The 21,561-nt window shown below is 40.2% G+C and overlaps 1 long non-coding RNA gene across 1 annotated transcript in view; it reads left to right on the forward strand.

Annotated features, from left to right (window-relative positions):
* Positions 1-21,561, forward strand: part of LOC139650130 (uncharacterized) — a 68,823-nt gene that overhangs the window by 36,575 nt on the left and 10,687 nt on the right. The window lies entirely within an intron of this gene.

Here is a 21,561-nt window from a genome sequence, read left to right on the forward strand (position 1 = left end):
GTCCTTGTAATGCTTCTGTGATGTAATAAAGCCTTTTGCTACTTTCAAGAGGCATTGCCTTGGTCTCTACTTCATGATTTTTTATCAGAGTTTTTTGCCCATAGACCAAAGAGCACCCTCTTATACAACACAATCCATCATTAGTGCTCCTTTTTCTGCTTTTTACTCCTGTCAATATCTAGGTCTGCAAATCAAATGAAAGTTGCAGGTAATAAATATGTTCTTTTCAGTTTCAAGTCTCTTAAAGAGTGCGTAAACAGTGTTTTCAGCCAGACTCCACCTTATACACAATATTGAAAGATGCCAAAAAGTGGGGTGTGGAGTGAGAGTGAATCATATGGGGGGTTTGATGTCTGTGATAATGGATCACCCATGTCTGCTTGGGGGTGGTAACAATTTTCTGATCACAAAGCCTGCGACGCTGCCAAAGGCAAAATTCTTGCCTTGACATCGCTGCTTGAGGTGCAGCCAGAAGTGCCACACAGTTGAAAGTTTGAGCCGACTGTCTGCCCCTAGAAGTGGATGCAGGACTTAATGTGAAAAATGTCGAAATTAAGTACAGAATTAATGCTGTTCACTATATAGAAGCCATACAACCATGTTTACAGCTCAAAAAATGTGATTTAGTGCTGATTCGCTCTTTAAAGGATCTTAATTTTTTACTTTTTGTGTATATGTTTTCAAATGTGCTATCGATGAGAATGTGCTTTGTGTTCTTCAACAAAATGTCGTTTAGCTGATTGAGTATTTTGGATACATTGGATATGTACCATTGAGTGCGTCAAATTCTGCAGACCTATCTGTGTGTAAGGTATTGAGCAGTTGTAATGGAGGGGTGATAATCAAGAACAATCCAGGTGTGAGTTGGTAACTGAAGCTCAATCTAAAACAACCTGTGAAGATGGATAGATTTTCATGTGATCTAGCAGATAAAACAAATTCATATTTTGTCAGTGTCTTCACCAACGAGCCTTGATCAAATCCTTAAAGTAGTGAAAAGGAAAACTTCATACAACACGGACTCTTTAAAGCCTAGCTTTCCCACTCTTTGAGGCCCATTTCTTTATGACAGGCTTTTGTCAGGTAATAAGTCTGAATTAGATTAGTACTATGAGTCTACTTGAACTTGATACATTATTGCAGTGTGTGCTGCAGACCCAGTTGATTTGATTTTGTGTGTCTGTGTATGTGTGTAAGAAACTGAATGGAGACGGCACAGGCTGGACAGAGAGTGGCAAAGCAGCAGAGCAAAGGAGAATTGCATGGTGTAAAGTTGAACCTTTGATGTTTTCTTGCATTGAGAATGAGAATGCATTAGAAACTGATCAAAGTTTTTTTTTTGACCAGACTTCACAGGTCTAGTGTGCTTCTCCAACAGAACCATGCAATCCAATCAGAAAGCGGACAGTTTGGTCTCAACTCTCTTAGCATGTGTCCCTGATGTCGGGTCGTACATTTCTCAGAGTTGTGAATATGTTACAACTCGACCATCAGAGCAGTTAGCGTTCATGTGCTTTATGCTTGGAAAATTGGAGAATGTTTCCTCAACCGTTTATCTATTTCTGGGGATTATGAATGTAAATACCTCAGGAAATTGACTGCTGTAGCACTATAGTTATCAAAGAATGTCCATGTCTTGTAAATTTGTGATTGTGGTTCATTTTCAGCTGTACTGTATGAAATTTCTTACATTCACGTACAACTCTGCGCTCTGTTCAGCCATGTTGGAAAGAGAGATTACGTCACAACTCGCCCAATTCCTGCTGCATCCACAATCCCGATTTCTCCAACTTGATCATCCGCCATAATAAGGTGTTCATGTGGCACTTAAATCTGACACCACTTGAATGCAACATAAGTCCCATCTATAGTGCTGTGGACCTTTTGCCCTGTATTGAAGTGCCTTGTCTTCTTCTCATACATAGGTACATTTTCAGTGTCATTGCTGAGAGTAAACATGGCTCGAAAAGTCTTTTTGATATATAGTTTGAGAGTGGAGCTCCCCAGGCTATCCAACCCAGTCAACACATTTAAAACAGTTGCTGACAGTAAAATATGGCCTGGTATAAATGACTTTGGACAGATTTTATGTCTAAGCTGGGGAATGTCTTATCATGCAGAAACAGAGGTGCAGATTAGAAGTAAATTATTGAGGTAGATTTGGGCCATAAATGGGCCATTGAAATCCCTCTTTGAGATTTATGAGTGTGTCGCACCAGTTAAAGCGGCATTTCTTTTCCCTATGAAACACGTCTGCAACCTGAGGCAATTGCAAATGTAATGGGTGCCTGCTATCATGCATCATACACTGTACTGCACACACAAGTAGTGGTTTTCTGTCTTACTGGTGATAGTTTTTTAAGACAGATTATTTTTTGTTTTCTTTTCTTTATTTTTAGAGTTGATCTTGGGTCAACTTGAAACCTCATTTTCTTTAAAGACTCAATCAGTAAGAGCAATGTGACGCCTGTTGTTCTGTGGAAACAATGCTTCCTCATTACTTTAAACACCCAATCAGCGAGTGCAGAGTGATGCCTCTCGTTGAAACTGTCTATTACTGTCTTTTTTTGGTGATTTGATTCTTTGGATTGAAGACATTTCTCCCACTCTCAAACTGATTGACTGCATTTTTGATACAAGATCAAACACTTTTTTGTCTTGCCAGTGATTTAGTCAAATACAAAAACAACACTGATGTTTAAGCAAAACTAGAAGGTTGCCCAAACTTTTCTAGGCAAGTAAATGTGTGAAATAATTGGGTTTTTACACACTATTCAAGTTTGAATCTCATAAAAGCATATACAGTGTTTTTTGTGGTCACTATGATAGGTAGACGAAAAACTTACATGGAAAATCGAAGAAAATATCCCCAGCCATTCTTCCATTGCTTGCATTCAGATCTTCAGCTACTAGTACCTCCTCAGCCACAGTCTCAAGGACTTAATCATGTCATAAGGGGCTAACGTGCTGAATATGATCCATCGAACTGTTAACAATATTTCCAAGAGATACTCAAAGCCTGTTACGACCGTAGCCGTACCCCCAGAAGATTCCCTAGTGTTTCCTTGTGTTTCCCCTCCCCTGTGTTCCCAGTGCTCCCCTGTCTGTCTGTCTCTCTCTCTGCGGGTGCATCCCAAGTCTCTTATTTGATATTTCCTCGCTCCTCGCTCCTCGCTTGAACCGGAAGTCGTTCTGGTCCGTCATTTTGAAGGTCGTCCCAAAGCTCTTATTTCTGCTCCGAGGAGCGAGGAGCGAGGAGGGATCTCTGAGGAGCTATGAGCGAGGAGACACGAGAGCAGCCTTCCCGGAAGACTTTCAGCTGAACGCCATGACGTCAATTCTCCGCCCCTACATCTGGCAAATTTGAACGAGATGGCAGAGAAACAGTAGTGTAAATGCCTGTTATTTTATGCTTTTTGATATATAACGTTAATGCAAGAACATGGGGAACCTAAATTACGTTTATTTCATCCACAACCCGTTTTGTCATGAAGAAACGGACGTCGCTTCACATGACGCTTCAGAGGAAAGGACGTCTCATTTCTCTAAAAACATATTTCCTTGTTTCCTCTCTCCTCGCATGGTTTCCTTGGAAAAGACGCAAGTGAGGGAAACGTGGATGCAATTTAAGAGACTTTGGATGCACCCCTGGCTTCCGGCTCTGCTCATCCTGCACACCTGTCTGCAATCGGCTCATCATCTCTCCCAGTCTGCTCACCTGCCTCTCTGTGTTCCCTGTGTTCACAACAAAGACAAACAAGTGAAGAGCTACAGTAGTCTCAAACCCCACTGACATTATCATGCGTCAACACCGAACAATGCAACCTTGAATCAACACATTGGGATATTTCCTCTTAGAGTTGAGGCTGTGTGGAGTGTAGCGAGGCTTGGTTTTCATATTCATCGTTCTGCAAGTAGCATTGGCACTTTGACGAATAGATTGAGCATACTTTTGAATGTTCATTTAAGGTCTCTGAATGCTGGTAAGGCTCTTCAATAAATTCTGAATATATGAATGTTGAGCATGAAAAATGTGTAGGATCACAAAGCGCTTTTTAATCGCGTAAGAAGACAAGCCTCTGGTACATAATGCATACAAAAAATGCATCTATGTTTCTCGCAGGTCTACCCCCATTCCCCACCCACTCTTGGGGGGGGGGGGTGTAACTGATTAATTCATGTATTTTCTATTACCTCACAGATCAAATTTATTCAGTCTTTTTTTAAATGAAGAGGTGAAACTCTGATTTATTTGTACCTTATTATCTTGCTGATTGAATTTATTCAGTCTTAAGTACTAAATACATATTATTGGCACCCTTGGTAAAGCCTGTAATCAACACAGCTAATGAGCTCTGTTCTGTTTGTAGAATTACATTCCATGGTTCAAAACAAATTATTCAGCAGAATGCTTTGTATCCGATCTGCGATCTGAATGCTTTGTAATCATTTTTGTTTTATAGCTTATGCTTGAACAAGTGGAGGAGGCCAATGTTCCCACAGTAAATTGTCATGGACTGAGTCTGGATTTCTCCATATCAGTGAAAAAATACCAGTTAGAGAAGTGTATCTGTTATTATAGTTGCTTTACAGAATACCTCACCTTGTTGCATATATTTGTTGTGGAAATGCTGTTCTGTAGAGAGAGCAAAGGGCAAATGATTTGCTGTTGTTGATGTACAGAGTGGGCAATGAGGTTGCGTGTTGCTGCCTGTGATGCGTGGAAGCATCCATTTATCATGGATCCAGATGATGGCCCTTGACAAATCTGTATAATCTTTATCCAAACATTTCAGAGAAGCTGTCATGTCCCTCCACATAAGCTGTGCTTGGTCAGCTGTTTCCTCTCCCCGGGAATTCACATGACCCAGTGAAGAACCAGACTTCTCCATCTGAGTTATTTTTGCAATGGAAAACCCAGCCTGAGACGTGTTATTCCTACAAATCTTAGATAGTTCCCTGGATATTTGTTAAGATGAACAACACTGTCTCGAAGCTAAAAACTGGAGAATCGAGGCTCCCATGTGATGTCATCAGGAGATAAAGGACTGGATCCACTAAAGGTTTGTGCAAGCGCAAATCAAATGGTGAGCACAGAAACCTTGTTTTCTGATCTGCTGAACACAGTTTACGCTTGTTAGTCAGGACGCCACTGTTGTTTGTGCTTTTACCTTATTGCATATACAGTGCATTTGTTGGTGTTTCAAGGCTGGAGCAAAAAATAGAGGAAGGGGAATATAGAATTTGGCAGTGAATGTGATTTATCAACGTTGTAAGCTCGTAGTTATCTGTTGATTGCACATGTTATTTAAGATCAAGGAAGAGCATGTCATAAAACTTTAGCTGCGATGGTGGTTGCTTGGTGGATGCATTGCCAAATAGTGTCAGGGAAATAGTTTAATTAACTTTTTGATAGGCCAATATGTAATTACTTAAATGTGGAAAAAATCACAATTGAAAAGGTCTTTAATTTGTAATGTGATCCCTCTCTGTCCTCATTGAGGGTCTAAGATTTGTGGTGTCGTTTTCATTTTTTGTTTCATAATGTGAGTGTTGGCAAGCCCTTTGACTGTGTAACTGTGATTAAGGGCAAAACAAATAAACATGACTTGACTCAATGTATAGGGACTTCTTATAACAATGGATAGGCCTAAACCCTAAACAATGAGTGCAAGATAGAGCACTGGATCAACCTCTGTTGGTGTAAGCTACTTGAAAATGAACTATGATTTGTGTAGGCCTATTGGTCAATTCATAGGTTTGTCATTTTGAGACTTATTTATCAGTTTTGGCAATAGATTATTTAGTCTATAGATACTTAGTTTGTTATAAATACCAAGGACTGGTACTATTTTTGTTTTTTATTTCATTTTTCTGCATCAAATGATCTAGATATAGTTCTTTCAATGTGTTGAAACTACAAGACGCCATCATGATCAGTTTGTGGGTCAGAGTGTTGTAAAACTGTGATGTCTTACATTCTCAGTGGAGAAGTTTTACTCCTTGCTGAGAGTTCATGGAGGCAGCTTCATAACTCCTCATGTCCAACTCTAAGCTGGGACTATTTTAGTCCTAGTCAAACTTTCAGCAAATTCAGAAAATAATACCACATGAAATAAGTAATCTAGGCTAACATTTCATATTAGACTAAGCCTATAGGCTGCTATGAAAATCCTGAGAATCGGACTGGCGCAGAGAGCATCAGAGTCCGTCTCCATGGAAACGGCTGCTTGGCGATAGCGGGTTAAAATTGTTGATACACCACTTTCCTTGTACGATTTTTAGGGTTAGGGTTAGGGTTATTTCAAAACACTAGCCTCTAAAGACAGAGGTTGTAGGTGAAGTCAAGAAGGGAAATTTCTGCACAGCTTGTAAACATTAAGATATCTCAATTCAAAAATTCAAAACACCCGCTTGACCGGTTGGCCCTCCTAGTGGATGGTCTCTGGAACTACCAAGCCACGTAAACATCCATATGTCATATGTTGTTCTTTGTTTTTACACTGCTCAATGCTATCAGACCTTTGTCAGTATTCCCTCATTTAGAATATAAACTCCCATACTCCCATGCAGACAGTGTTGGTGATGCAGTTCTTTAATCGTGTTCTTCATGTCGTGACTTCATAATTTTCGCAACGGACCTTAACTGATGAGGGAAAAGGAAAATATGGAGCAATTCCTCTTTTGTAATATAAACATCAGACCCAGCCAGCACCATTAGGTAGACATCACACACAAAGAAACTGCAGTGCAATGCCTGCTTCTAATAACTGGCATGACACATGACTAAGTATCTGACAACAAGTGAGAGTCTAGCATCAATAGTTACACAGACATCCCCAGGGGTGAAACTCTTTGTGCGAGTCAGAACAGACAGAAGAAATCTTGCTTATATGCCATTCAGAAGATGTTATTTTTACCACTCCTGAGCTCTCCCATCTGAAGAAGCGGGGCACTTTGATACTGAATACTTGAGGTATGTGGCACATATGATAGGCCCTATCTCTGGAAAAATAGATGAGAGGATTTGATGAGAGGCTACACTATAGTGCTGCTATCTTTGAAATTTTGAAATCTCGACACCCGCTTCACATACCCTGAAGACATCAGTCCTTTACCGGTGAATATCGGGGAGCTTCAGAGTCAGAATCCTTTAGGGCAAAAAATGTGACATTGCCACCCATTGCTGTTGAGCTGTCTTAAAGCAGCAGCTATCCGCAGGTAACATCCATACTCCTCAACACTTTTTATTTTTTTCACTGTGGAATGCCATTAGCATATCTCAAGTAATACAGTTTCACTACAGAAAGCTTTACTCCCAAGTGAGTCAAAAACAGGCAAGAGGGCGTATCAAATATATTCTAATGACACAGCGTGAAAATTAAAATGTCCTCTGCCTGTGTGTACCTTCAGTCTAGGGTTCACTGCTGAACTACTGCTAATTGCCAATTAGGTTTCCTCCAAATAGTGTTTACCGCTCCCCAAGTCCCAAGTAAGTTTCCATCCACAAGAAGCAAAATATTCCATCATGAAATGGAAAAACACTGACCCTTTTTTTTTTTCCTCCCAAAACATCATCTTTAATCCATCAGCGAATAGTTTTAGAGCATATAAATGTTACATGTGTGTACAGTCTGTTGTAATCATATACCTCCATAATAACGGTGATGAAATTAACAGGAACATTGCCAAAAAAAAATCAAAGGCAGAATGTGAGCTTTAAATAGTAATGTGCGCTGTCAGATGTGCAAATTTTCCCGCCACATCCCACTTGTGCTCCTCTGCACTCTGTAGTCTGTCACAGATATCCAGGTTTGTTAGAAAGGGGCAGTTTCTCAGTCCCCATCAAAAATGGCATTATCCAGTTAACGGATGCAACGACCCAGTAATGAGGCATTTGCTGCAATCCGTGTGTTTCCCAATGACTTTCAGAGTGCAGACGTAACATGAAATATGGAGTTTCATGAGAAATTTGTGAAGCTTTTGATTTCCCCTAAGCTCTGGGTTACATAGACTGTATCCCATCTCCCGCGGAACAGCAGTATTTTTTTTTTTTTTCCTGTACCACATAATTTTCTGTGGCTTTTATCGTTGCCAGATAGGATCTCGTTGCGTCGTTATTGCCTCAGAATAGTTATCGAAGTGTATTTCCTAACTTATTTCTCTCACTGCACCACATGAAACGGACGATAAAGTAGGAGTTGAAGTGCGCACACGTCCGACCCAAAGCGGGCTCAGCCGCAGGATAAAGTTGGATCGCCTGACGAAGATCTTATCAGTTGAAACGTCGCAATAAACTTCCTTGGCGGGCTTGAAATTCAGGGCGCGGATATTCTTCACTTTTGCTATGAAATGGACAATAGCCTTTTATTTTACATACTGTGCAGAGTTTACGAGCTTTAAAGCGTGGCAATCATTTGACACGTTCCGCTTCCTTCTGTCTTATTATTTACCAGCTGAATCAGTTCATAAATGCCCTTTTTAATATTTTAGATTTGTGTTGGTGGAGTGCTGCTTTTTAAATAAGCAATAGATCATATTACATTTCTGAAAGCAGCAGACAAAACGTACCTTTAAATGCTGCATGGAATACACTTGGCTGTGGCTCACAGGGCGAGAGGAGTGAATGATGTTATCTGAGAGGCAGACGCGCTTCATGAATATGATCCATTGAAGTGTTTGTCTCTCAAAGCGCACGGAGGCTGAGGCTGTGACACATTATTATGATTGCATTGTTTTTATAAATGTGTCAATCTTGAACGTAGCTCATTTGGATGACAGATAATCCTTCTGAGTAGGATCACAAACAGAGCAATGATTGACACGCCACTTGGGTGAGAATAGTTTCATATACAGCTGCTTGAAATAGTATTCACTTCCACTTGACTTTTGACTTTTTGAACATTATTTTGTGTTGTAAAGGGATTTTAAAATGCACTTATTCTGGGGATTTTTCTGTCTACATCTATGCAGAAAAACATTGTGTTCCAGTGTTTAAAATATTGTACTGATTGGCCTAATAGGGGCGCTATAATTAAAGGTCAAACATTTTAACTCGGTCGTCATATCTCAGACACTACTTGTCTGATTTTTATGTAACTTTGGAGGAATGATCCATTTTTGTACTGTGTTCTGCCGTTTTAAAAATTATACTAATTGGCCTTATGGACCAAAATTTTGGACCTATAATTAAAGGTCAAAATGCCAAACTTTGAAAGGCCATAACTGCAACACTACCGGTCCGATTTTGATGAAACTTGGAGGGATTATGCATCTTGCCCGGGGGCTGCCTGCATCATTCTTGGGGGAAGACGTGTTTCACTTGTCTTTAAAACCTGCTCCACATCTCATATCATATTAATCTGAGTTCCTCTCTAAGTTCCAGTGAATAATGTTTACCTTGTAGAATTGTTGTGATTCTTTGCTTCTTGCTATATCAGTCGTTATTACATCTCCTCAGGACATTTCAGTAGGATGTTAAGGTCTGTGATGAACTCTCCATCAAAATACATGAGCAGTTTTGAGTGTTTGTTAAACTAATGGATGGAATTTGGGTCCAGCTCCTGAACTACTTGCTTTCTACTCTTTCCCATGAAGTGAACATGCTGCTGTTGATTTGCATTTCAAGGTCCCCGATAAGTGACAAGATCACAGTGTTCTCTAAAGCGCTCTGACCTTGTGTAGAGTAGGAACTCGCACTGGGAGGTAAATGCTAATCATCTTTAGGCGCTCATGTTTAGTCTTTTTAGAGAGCGAGAAGCAGAGCGCCCAAAGCAGTACACCAGGTTTGCTTTCCACACCTCAGTGTATGCTTTGTATTAATGCCCAATTACAAATGAATTGCTAAAGTATTTCAGTTAAAAGCATATATAAATACAGATGTTTGTGGAGATTAAAAATATTATTTTCCAAACTTTCAGATTCCTTTGTAGCTCAAAACACAGGCCTGTATTGCTCCAGTACCTCTAAACTATATGCCCAATTCACATTCTAATTTTTAGGGTGGAAAAAATGTCTTAAAATGTAAAATATCAAAACATAAACAAATTAGTAGTGGAGCAACAGTGAATAAACGTGGGCTCCATAGTCCAATTATAAATTGGGGCTTTTAAGCAGTTTTATAGGAGCATTATTCAGGGGGTTTAGGAGTATCACAGAAAGTCACAGAATATTGAATGTGTACTTTTCAACATGGTGTAGGTCTGCCATGGACTGGAAGGAGAGAACATGTTTTTAGTATGTTTGAATCATACTTAAACCTCTAAGCTAGTTGTGATACGTATTTCCCTACTGCTCTAGGTTTCCTACCTCATAGCCTCACACACTCAGCCAGGAAGCACAAACTGCTGAGGCCTTGAGCACAAGATATGCTTCCAAGTTTCTGTTCTGTGTGTGTTGTCTTAGGTGAAAGACGGGTGGGTGGGGGAACTTGGAGGAAAAAAGATGAGAATTCAAAAGCCCCCAATGTTTTTCTGGTGGTCACAATCCCTAGAAAAACACTACATTTGAGGTTTTCTGCGACTGCAAAAACATGTTTTCTTTTTGTCCTGCAGGAAATTCGTATAATGAGTGCTAAATGAAATGTGGCCACTGCTGAAATATACTTCCCAAGGCTGTGGTAAAGTTTAGTGTAAGCAAAATCTTAAGTAGTTTGTTGTATCTGTGGTCCGTGACATTGAAGTAGTACAGGTGTAAGCAACAATGTTGTACCAAGTAATTATATTTTGGTACGGAAGTTCCAGATGACAATTTTTGATCGGTCTGTCTTAACTCTGCATTTTACATTGGACCTGCTATATATATATCATATTATTTGATTGAAATTCATAGGGGTGCAACTAACAATTTTCAGTTCGTCAATTAAGATAATGATTATTTTCTTAGTTTGATTAGTCATAACAAAAAGAAAATGAATCAAGCAGCTTAAAATTTAAAGCTTCATTGAGTTCTAATGTTTTTGACAAAGATATTTTTGACAAACGGCAACTAACCATTATTTTGGTAATTGATTAATCTCTCCACTATGTTTTCAGTTTTTCAATTAAGTTAATTATTTTCTTAGTCCTATTAGTCATAACAAAAGCATAATGCATCAAACAGTTTAAAAAGTTTTATTGAGTTCTCATCTCTTTGACGAACATGTGGAAAAGAAAGTCATCCTTACACCCTCTGTTTGTTACTAGGAGGAAAGGAGGAAAAAATTAAGTAAACATTATTCAAATTTGTTAATGATTCTAGTTGTGTTCATTCATGTTATGCTAGAATAAAACTGTCTTATGTGTAGAATTTCATTAATTTGTTTTTTGTAGATTGTTATTCAATAATTTAATGCCTGGAAATGCCACGGATTCTCTGCATTTTTCTTTTGCAAGAGACTTGACTACAAACTCAATGTTATGATGTTAAAGAAAAGCACAGGAAAAGTTTTGTGTGGAGATGACAGCTCTCTCAATTATCCTCTAAGCAAGGTTAGCAATTAACTGAACACAACTCAACAGAACTATCAGCACATATTCAGACCGGTAGTCAAGCTACTCAGTCATCTATGTCCCGGTAACATAAACAGTCAGTAACCACTATCTGGCACAGACGTGGCTCCGGGATTCTTTCATTTTAAGTGTTTGTGCTGTTTTACAGAGGTCACACTCTGCTATACTGTTGGGTTTAAATTTGAAATATCCACAGTTTTCTTTTTTTTTTTATCTTGTGGTCTAATTTTTTTTATGTCTTATGGGTTTGGCTGAACTCAGCCATTTTCAATGTCAGAACGTTTTTCTTTGCCTCCCGGGTGCATGTCAGGCAGCTAGACATTTCAAACAGCGCTGCCACCAGGTGCTTCCTTTGTGCAATCCATCATTGACCGTTAATCAGGACTGCTTTTTATGCATACAGCCTGAAATTTGCCTGCATTTGCATCAAATTTGTTGATTATGTCAGCCAGGTTCACTTCATGAAGGTTCACTTCATTCTCGTCTGTTTACCAGTTCCTCTCCAGCACACAGTTTCACTGAACACAGCGGAATGTTTGTTTATAATGTGTTCATACAAATTGGCCATAACGGCTGGCAAAGTCTGACCTTCTGAGCTGTCTAGAGCAAGTGTGCAGCTCTGCAGTTACTAGATAACCGTATCCAGTAGACACTCACCTGTTTTCACCTTTTACCTGGTGACATTGCAGGCTTGTCCCTTTTAATTAGCTTGCTGGGATTGTAGAATCAGCAAGAAAGGCCAGTGCATGACCTATTGAGTTTCCCTGTTGTACAGTTTGGAGGCAAATTGATTTCAGCATAATATGTCAATTTTTATTTATTTTTTTTAAATGAATGTTGATCTACTCTGAAGACTGCCAACAGCTGACTGCTCATGATAGCATTTTCTTTCATGTTGTTGAGCATTTCTCATGAAAAGATAAGAGAAATATGTTTCAGTGTTATCTGTGGGAAAAAATGTTTTTATTTGCTCCCCTGAAGGGTTTACTACGAAGCTCCATAATGGGGTTAGTGAGGTAACTTCAGCTTTTAACCTGAAGTTTCCCAATGTCAGGAAGGTGGTTCACTTGTAAGCAGGATACATCACCATGGTAACGTAGGCTGCACCGCTAACCTGCTCCGGAGCGGGTTACATTCAGGCTATCAGATCCAAACGTATAAAACGCCCACCTCCTCACCAGTGAACTCTCTGGAAACATGGCATCACCACTCCTAGAGGATCGCGCAGCCTTTATTAAAATCAACTGTATTGTAAAAACGTAATATACAAAACCGATATGAACAAAAACAAGTAATAAAGAGAAATGCACAGGGGGAAACTATTGGCTGAACAGATAGTAAGAAGGGCTGTTTGCAGGGCGATGGACCGGCAGAATCCCTTTGCTTTCCATGCCGATTTATTATATAAGAGATATAATAATATGAGGCAGACTCCGAGGCTATGAAAATATTTTCTATCCACAATGTGATGACACAATGTTGTATCAATGAAAAGTACACCTATTGTTCCATAATGACGGTGCGGTGATAAGCCGACTTATTTACGCATTTACATTATCCTCCTGCAATCCGGTCTAACCCTGGCCCCAGTGTTACTGTTCACTGTTGCAATGTTTTTTTTATTGCTCATATGAATTCATTATGATAGTGTGTTCTTCTTAATAGAAAAACATAAATGTTAGTAATCCATTTCTTTCCCATACTTCCCACTTTTCCAGTCTACTAAACGTGTTGAGATTGTCGGTAGCATATGTGTACATAACCCCACAATTATTTGTAATCTACTCCTTTTGGGTTTTTTTTATTATATTATTATTATATTCTAGTTGCATGCTTATACCTAATTCCCCCATGGGGATCAATAGTTTAATCTTATCTGATTTTAATTATGCTGCTCTGGATCTGGATTGGAAAATCCTGAGTTGAGAGAGCGGGTTCATAACACTTGTCTGTGTTTTGTGCCCCGATGGGTTAGGGTTAGGGTTAGGGTTAGGGTTAGGGTTAGGGTTAACGGGCCAAAATGAATGGGTTTCAATACCCAAGTTGGAAAGCCCATAATCGTCAAGATTTTACACCCCTCGTTCTGGAAGTGACCTCTAAGTCAAAGTAAGTTATAAGTATAAGTAAGTTATAATGGGACAGGTGTAGAGCTGGAATTTGGAAGTTGGAATCTGGAAGTGCCAATTTGGAATTTGGAAGTCTCAATTTGGAATTTGGAAGTGAAAAAGTTGGAATTGGGAATATGGAATTTGGAAGTTGGAAGGGTTAGGGTTACGGTTAGGGTTACGGTTAGGGTTACGGTTGTAAGGTAATTCACTGGTAACTATAAACTTTCATTTAGATAATGATTGAACATCTTATTTATTAGACAACAATCATTTGATGCCACACGAAAAGACCCCAACCAACTAGCTAACAAGCGTTGATAACCACCTTTTGTGAGATCGGTTATCTGGGATTTCCACAGTTTGGTTTTGTGAATCCAGTTATTGCAAAGACATCCTGACTATGTTGAACTTTGTGACATAGGCTGCTCCTTATACTCGAAAGCCTGGTTTCACAAACTGTAGGTCGAGAACCAAAGTCACAGAAGTTCCAAAAGTTCAAGAACCTCTGACCCAATGCAATGGGCCAATTAAAACTCAATTTCACACCATTAGCTTTCGCCTTGGAATATAACCTTGAGACTTACACCAGTGTTTTACTCTGCAGACTCACCAGAAATATAAACTCATTGGCCTGTGGAGTGTTTCATTTCCTGCTTACAGAATTGGGTGTCAAGTAAATCAGGAGCAGGTTGGATATAAATCATTTCAAGTCAGCAAATTCTTCTGTTAATGTAGTGTAGATGGGTGTGATATACAGTAGTAGTGGGGGAAAAAAAGACTGTTTTCACTCTTGACCATAGCCAGCATAATTTGGATGCAGTGAGTGGTGCTGGGAGCCTCAGTAGCCACGCCCACTGAAAATACATGTCTGTGATGACAGATTTGTACCTTGCAGGGGCGCTTGCTGTAGCTCACATATGGAAAAGAAATCACTGGGAGGCTGCTAATCTCAATGAAAATCCACTGAAATGCTTGTCACTGAGATGCACACTCCTGCCTCCCAGCCCTTTCCTACACACACATACACACACACACACACACACACACACACACACACACACACACACACTGACATTCGGCACACTAAGCAAGCAATGCAATAATAAAAGTTTCATCTAATACCTTTGCATTGGAGTGTGTACCAGTGAGAATTGGTTAACTGCAAATACACCTTAGGCCTGTTAAATTCTTGGTAGCAAGATGAAGATGCTTCGAAACATCAGTTTTAAAAAGAAAACACAAACGATTCAACAGTATTGTGTTCAACTTCAGCCATGTGAGTGCAAAAATAATGAGGAGCAGCTGGGCAAATGTAAACATTGAAAAATGGCTTTTTCAAAACTTTCTGTGAAATCTTATTTGTGTCTTTTGAATCTTTGAAATTCACTATACATACAATAATAATGTATATACGGTAGGCAAATATAGCTTTCACCGATGGAAAAAAAACTTGATCACCTATGATGTATCATAAAAAGCAGTGTTTAATCGTGGACAATAAATAAAGCAATGAGTAACACTAAATATCTGTGCAAATAAATGCTGTAACTCCACCCACAATTCAGTGAAAAGTCGTTTATTTTTACCCACTTCATCTGTATAATTGAGCATTCTTTCCTATACATGTTTTTTTTTTAACATAGTGTAGCATGAAGGGCCCCACCTCCAGAGCTGGAAAATGTCTGGGCCAGCCACTCTTCTTACCTCGCCACAGCTGTTCATACAAGACACAAACATGAAATGATACAGGGCAAAGCAGAGAAAAGTCCTAGAAAAATAAAGTGTGGAGAGAAAACCCAGAATCCAGACCCAGAATCATGAGACCCTCCCTGTTTTAAATGGTCTCAGAGGCAGAAACAGGAGGTCTGCTGGCCAGCAAAAACACACTGCCACCCAAGGCCCTTTCAAGCTAAACCTCTAACCGGAAATCGTGAAAAGACCAAGTACATGGTTTCCATTGTAGCGGCAGGACCTTTGTAAATTGGCTGGCAAATGCATTTGTTTGTGACTGGTAACCTTTGTTGTGTTTCCATTTTTGTCTGTCTTTCTTTCTTTTCTGAAACCCTATACCCTAAGCTATTTTTTTCTGGGTTGCTACATCCTAGACACATGAAATTTCACAACATGATAGAGATGGTGGCAATGCAACTTAACCTCAATTACCTGATTTAGTGCACTAAAATCAAGTCAAAGCAGGGCTGTATGTGTGGGTTTTAAGTGCATGTATGGAATTTCATGCAAATTAATTCAAAGCCATGCAGCTAAATGGCAGAGCATTGAGTATGCAGGCATTCACAGTAATGCTGATACATTGATTCATATGGGCCTAGGTCATAACTATCACATTATAGTGGGATGGATGTCTCCATCATTATGAAAGTTACGGAGTGCTAAAGCAGAAACATTCCTTTTTAGCTCTTGACCCCTGACAGCTTTAAATCTTCTACGTTTCCATGGAGACCTCTGTGGTCTACTGCTGTATTTGAGTTCATACGGTTTTGTTTTTTTCTCAAACATTCTTTCTGTTGAACATTATTTTGTTTGTCTTTTTAAATCTTTTTTCCTTCTTTGGACATTCCACCTCCCTCATGAATGTTCTTTCTTTTGTCTAAAATGTGCACACTGTTTTTATCTCCAACTCTCAAATCGATTTTCACACTTTCCAAAGTGGTCGGTCTCTTTTCCTCGAGCGTTTTTTCTTTATTGAGACAGTAGGAAGTCTGTGAAGGATGCAGTGTCAGACAGAAGTTTCCCAGGGGGTTAGATCCCAGGGCAGTGGGGTTTGCATGAGGTTTCAAATGAGGAGAGATAAAACCACTACATGGCTCTTTGCCCTCCCACCAATGAGCAGAGAAATTGGCCTTCAGCTTCTGATGTTTGTTTGTCGGTTCCGGTGTTGTGCTTTCTCTATTTCCCTTGCTCCTCACTTGTGAAGCTGTCCCAGGCAGTTCATCTCCAGGAGATGAAACGGACAATCAAGTGTCGGGTTTCAGCGTGGTATAACACAGTTCAAGCTGCCAGGATGCACGGTTTGCAACCTCGAATATTTCCGCAGCTGCAGTGGAAAAGAGTTTCTGACAGGGTGTTATTAAGTTGACATAATTTCACAGGGAAGCTTTTAGGGCTTTGTGTTGGAAAAGGTATTGTGACTTTTACTTCATAATGTTTTGGTCACACTGCTCTTTGCGATGTCAACTTGGAGCGAGAAGTTGACCTAAGGCCGCTGCCGATATGAGACGCATAGTGTGATTCATGTCACAGGAGCAAAAGGGTGAGAACACAACCCCTGGCATGTTGCTTTTTATGGGTCATCTCTGGTATGCCACTGTGCATCTCAGCAAAACTGTTCTCTTCAAAAGGAGACTGTTTTTTGGGGTTTTTTTGTACACACATACAAAACTGCAAAAGAATCCTTTTGGATAAACTGTGGGCGGAGGAAGTCGAGTTTGAATGTCAGGTATCGTGTGTCTAGGCAAAAGCTTCTTGTTGAGTTTGCAAACCCCATCATCTCTCCTTACCGCAGTCCTTAGTGTATCACCATCTGGCCCACAGCTGAAAACTATTAGGCTCTGCTGGAACTTCCTCTCCACTATTCCACCGCTGTTTGAAGGCAAGTAAGTAGCTTTTTATCTCAGCTCTCTGTTGTTGTTTTGCACGTTTCTGTTCTTACAACTTTAGTTTTTTCCTTCTCAGTGCAAAGGGCAGCGCTAGTTTGTCTTTAATCATCTTTGTCAGTGCTTGGTAAGGGTTTGCTGCATTTGATACGTGGGAGTCTTGAGTAAGAGTGCCAGGCTGTGAGAGAGAGCAAGCCTGAGTTTTAGCTTAGACACCGAGACACCGCGGTCGATTCAACTGAGGAATTCCGGGGCTAAATTCATAAACAGATTGTTGTTGCGATGCCTAACGTGCCGCGCTTAGCAAGCAAGATTCCAGAGCCGGGGTGAAAGCAAAGCGGAGAAAACAAAGGATCTTTGTTGCTTTTCTTTTCCGAGGCATTATGTTGGGACCGCAGTGCATGTTTCTATCCCATGTCAAAAGCTGGCTGCCTTTTTAGCGCATATGGGTCAGATTAGTGACTGGCTGAGAGGCTTTTAAAAATGGGACGTTAACTTTTTGTTTTTTAACTTTTTCAGCGTTACATTCTCATCTTTTGCCACACTTGTGCATTTAGATTGCTTTTCATTCGTGGATTGATCTTTGGGCTTGAGAGAGGACTTCACAGGGTCAAAGTAGGTCACACTCATTTCCAGAAACTTTCTTTCCCCAACTAAATTCCAAATGTTTGAGTCACTGAAGATGAATTGTGAAACCCTGGACATGTTTTTCGGTGCAAGTTCCTCAGTTGTTTTGGATGATAAATGTGTTCTTCATTTAGTGAAGTATTTGGTATTTGCTTGTGTGTTTGCCACTATTCTTCTGTAGTTTCAGCAACAAAATTCATACTACCTATTCTTTGTCCTTAATGATTCTGACTCTGACTGGCCTCATAAGTCATGGATATTGTAAACGTCCACCCAGTATGTTTCGATATCCTGTTTAATGCTAATGAAACTGCGTTTTTGAGGTGTTAAGTAGCATTATTTGCATGCCCATTTATTTTTATTATCAGACCCAATAATGTTAATGCAGTGTTGTAAGTTTCCTGAGCATAAATGTGTCCCCAGATGATCAGTCAAGTGAGCAAACTGTAAACCACATATGGTCTCTGTCGTCCCTTGGGAGCAATTTAAAAGACACTCTAACTCTTAACACACTCACTTTGTGGACATGTACACACACACACACACACACACACACACACAGATACACACACACACACATACAGAGTTCCGGAATGGAGCATACCTGACCTGGTGCTTTCACCACAGCTGGTAAACATCGATGGGAGACTGAGGAAGTTTGCAGCTCAGTGCTAAGGCTGTGTGTGTGTGTGTGTGTGTGTGTGTGTGTGTGTGTGTGTTTGGGGGGCTGCAGTTCACTCAAGGGAGTGCTGTTGAATCACCAGACGGGAAGCTATTAAAACAGGCCAAACGCTACGGCTGTCAATCAAAATGAGTGATCTCACAGCTAGGTGTCAGACCAGACGTTACATTACACCACAATACCTCAGGAATACACACAAAAGGTAGCCAGTTTCTGTCTGGCGGGGCATTCCCCCGTGGTTCCCAGTAAATGCACCATTTGAAATTGAGAGCAGCCTCTGCCTTAAGCTTTAAAGAACTTCCACAACTATTAAAGGTTAGTTCATAATTCATGATATCAGAATGTATTATTGGCTGATTTCGCCTGCCTGCCAGTTCAGCAACATCTTTTATCTTCACTGGGTGCTAGAATTTATTTTACTCATTAACTGTGTAAAGTAGATGCATGTTGAGCTGAAAATACTTATTCTGTCATGCGATCCAAACCTAACTGGTGTGCCCAGACGGTGCAGTCGAGAATTAAGGGCTATTAGCATTAGAATTTTTTTTTTTTTCTTTCCCTCATTCATTCTTGTTGGTCTTGCTGGTCTTGGTTGTTCATTCATTACTTTGGTCATTGTACTATTCCTCCCTTGGTAGGCCCATAAGAAGGCTTAAAGGTAATCCTAGAGTCAAGGGGAGCGAGAGGAAGTAGATGGCAGATGAAGGCAGCAGTGCAGTTAGCATGCAACAAGTAGGACTCCTGCAATACTATACCCAGGTCTTAATTCGGCAATCCAGATTTCCCCAAATAGTTTGGTGTTTGAGATCTGCGGCATGAGCTGCCCCCTGACTCTGGTGGATTGTAAACAATACCAGTGTCCTTGTGCGTTTGCCTCTGCAGTGCTTTTTCGACGGCAGCGTGCTGCTGGGCCCGTAAATAAGGAACACAAGCTGTCTTTTTCAGCAGCAAAGCTATTCTGTTTTGGCAGACTTCGGAATGTCCCAGTCCCCACCCTGTAGCTTGTTCCATTTAAGTTTTCTCCATCCCTCCCGAAGGCCTCTGTCGCCAAAAAAATATCTCCTTACATTGAGAGGCGTAATACAACGTTAATGTGTATCTGCAAACCTCAACACTACATGCAAATTGTCATTATATATCTTATTTCTTACATAGCTCATAGCTTTCCACCATTATGTCAGTTCGAGGAGACAATTGCATATCACTGCGGAGCCTTTTTCTATGCAAATTCAGAAATAATAGGCTCTGTTGCAAAAGTTTCTTTGTTAACAAGGATGATTTGCTTGTGCATCTCCAGTCTCTTCCCAGAAAGTAGAAAGACATCCGAGTCAATAGTATGACTCCATCATTTTGCAATGGCACCTTATTGCTATTCTTTCAAAACAACTCGTGACTCATGAACCTCCAGTGTTACTTTGAATTATTTGTCTAAGTTTGTATTTGTCTCAGCTATATACTTCGCTGTTTAGCTTTATTCTCAGGCCCAAAGACTACTGTGAGATTACGCTTCTCACATATAAGTCTGTTTTCTGCCTGGATTCATATACCTTGAGCTCTTAATTGGTGTTTGTGCATCATACCAGGCGCCACACAGCACACACTCCCTCCATGCCTATAGCTGTCAAACCCCATGTTTGTTCCTATTTTTCAAATGTCTGTATTCTCTGTGTCCTTGGCACCACACCCCACCTCAGCAGCAGCGTTGAAATCATGTGATTTGCCCTCCTGCAGGAGACTCATTATGTGTCATGCTTCACGCTGTACCTGTGTTCTGTATGCTCCCAGTAAAGCGATTGCAGTAAAGTCTCTAAAAATTGACTCAGATTGGCAGAAATCTGTAGACTGTTGTGCCCCAATTAAGAAATGCTAATGAACTGATTACCTTCAATGATTTTATCCTTTGCTTCTGAAATGGACCTTTTATTGAAAGGTGCTATGTGTTGCATTTTAACATCAATAAATCATTACCATATTTTGAGACATTGGTTAAATTACCATAAACAAATGTGACCATCGCTGAGAAGATTGGCAGCCTCTACACTTTTTTTTTACACCAGGTCGATTTGGTGGGAAGTTGCTGCGTTGCTTTAAAGCACAAAGGGAGATTTCTTTATGGCACAAAACAGGAAGATGGCACTGTTCCTGCAGCACAAACAAAGCTACAGCATTCAGAGTTTCTTGCAATGGCAGACGCTGGAATGAGGGAAAGGCCAATGGAAAAATCACTTCAAACATGTTTATCCTCTTCAGTAAAGCTAAAGAGAAGATAAATGCATATGGAGCAACGCCAGGGACAGGGAGGGGGGAAGTGGAAACATCCTCTTTTTGACAGGAAGCAACAGGCTTTACGGGAAATGTGGTTTTCATTTTTAGAAACACAAGCACTAACAATAACACTGGTATGAGATAGAGAAGTTTATTACGCAAGTATATATTGATGTTTTATATTGAAGTATTCAAGGCAGCCCATGTTTCTCTAAAAGTATATAATCATACTATAAAGCAAGGAATCTCTGTCTGTATGTGTGTCCTTCGCATATCTCGAGAACCGTTCATCCGATATACTTCACACTTGCTGGGTGTATTGCTGAGGACCCAAGGACGTGCAGTGTCGGATTGGACACGCGACACGTTCAATATTAATAAACTTTGAATAAGCAAGCGAACAGCACTCTGTGCAGCAGCGGGGCTCAAAGCAAGCGACTGGAAGTGCAGTGTCGAGTGTGAAGTTGTTTGGATGAGCGATACCGGAGGCCAAGCAATCGGCCTGTTCCGAACAGGCATGTTTTGAACGGGCACTGCACTAGTAATAATAATTGATAGTGAACATTGGTGCCACATTCAATCGTATCTGTTGAAACTGCTTTCTTTCAGCATGCTTAAAACTTAAACTTCAAAACTTTTTCTTTTTTAATTCCATGTGACTAGCCAGGCCCAGTGCAGCTACTCAAATTTTCACTTTAAGACTAATATATTATTCATAAATCTAAATTTGAATCTTAAGTTTTATCAGTTTGGTGGAGGATATATGCAGTGTGCAG

The sequence above is a fragment of the Centroberyx affinis genome, unplaced genomic scaffold (genome assembly GCF_046629955.1).
Source record: "Centroberyx affinis isolate AG114_WGS23_722 - 3 ecotype Tasmania unplaced genomic scaffold, CSIRO-AGI_Caff_v1 ptg001445l_1, whole genome shotgun sequence".
NCBI classification, from domain to species: Eukaryota; Metazoa; Chordata; class Actinopteri; order Beryciformes; family Berycidae; genus Centroberyx; species Centroberyx affinis.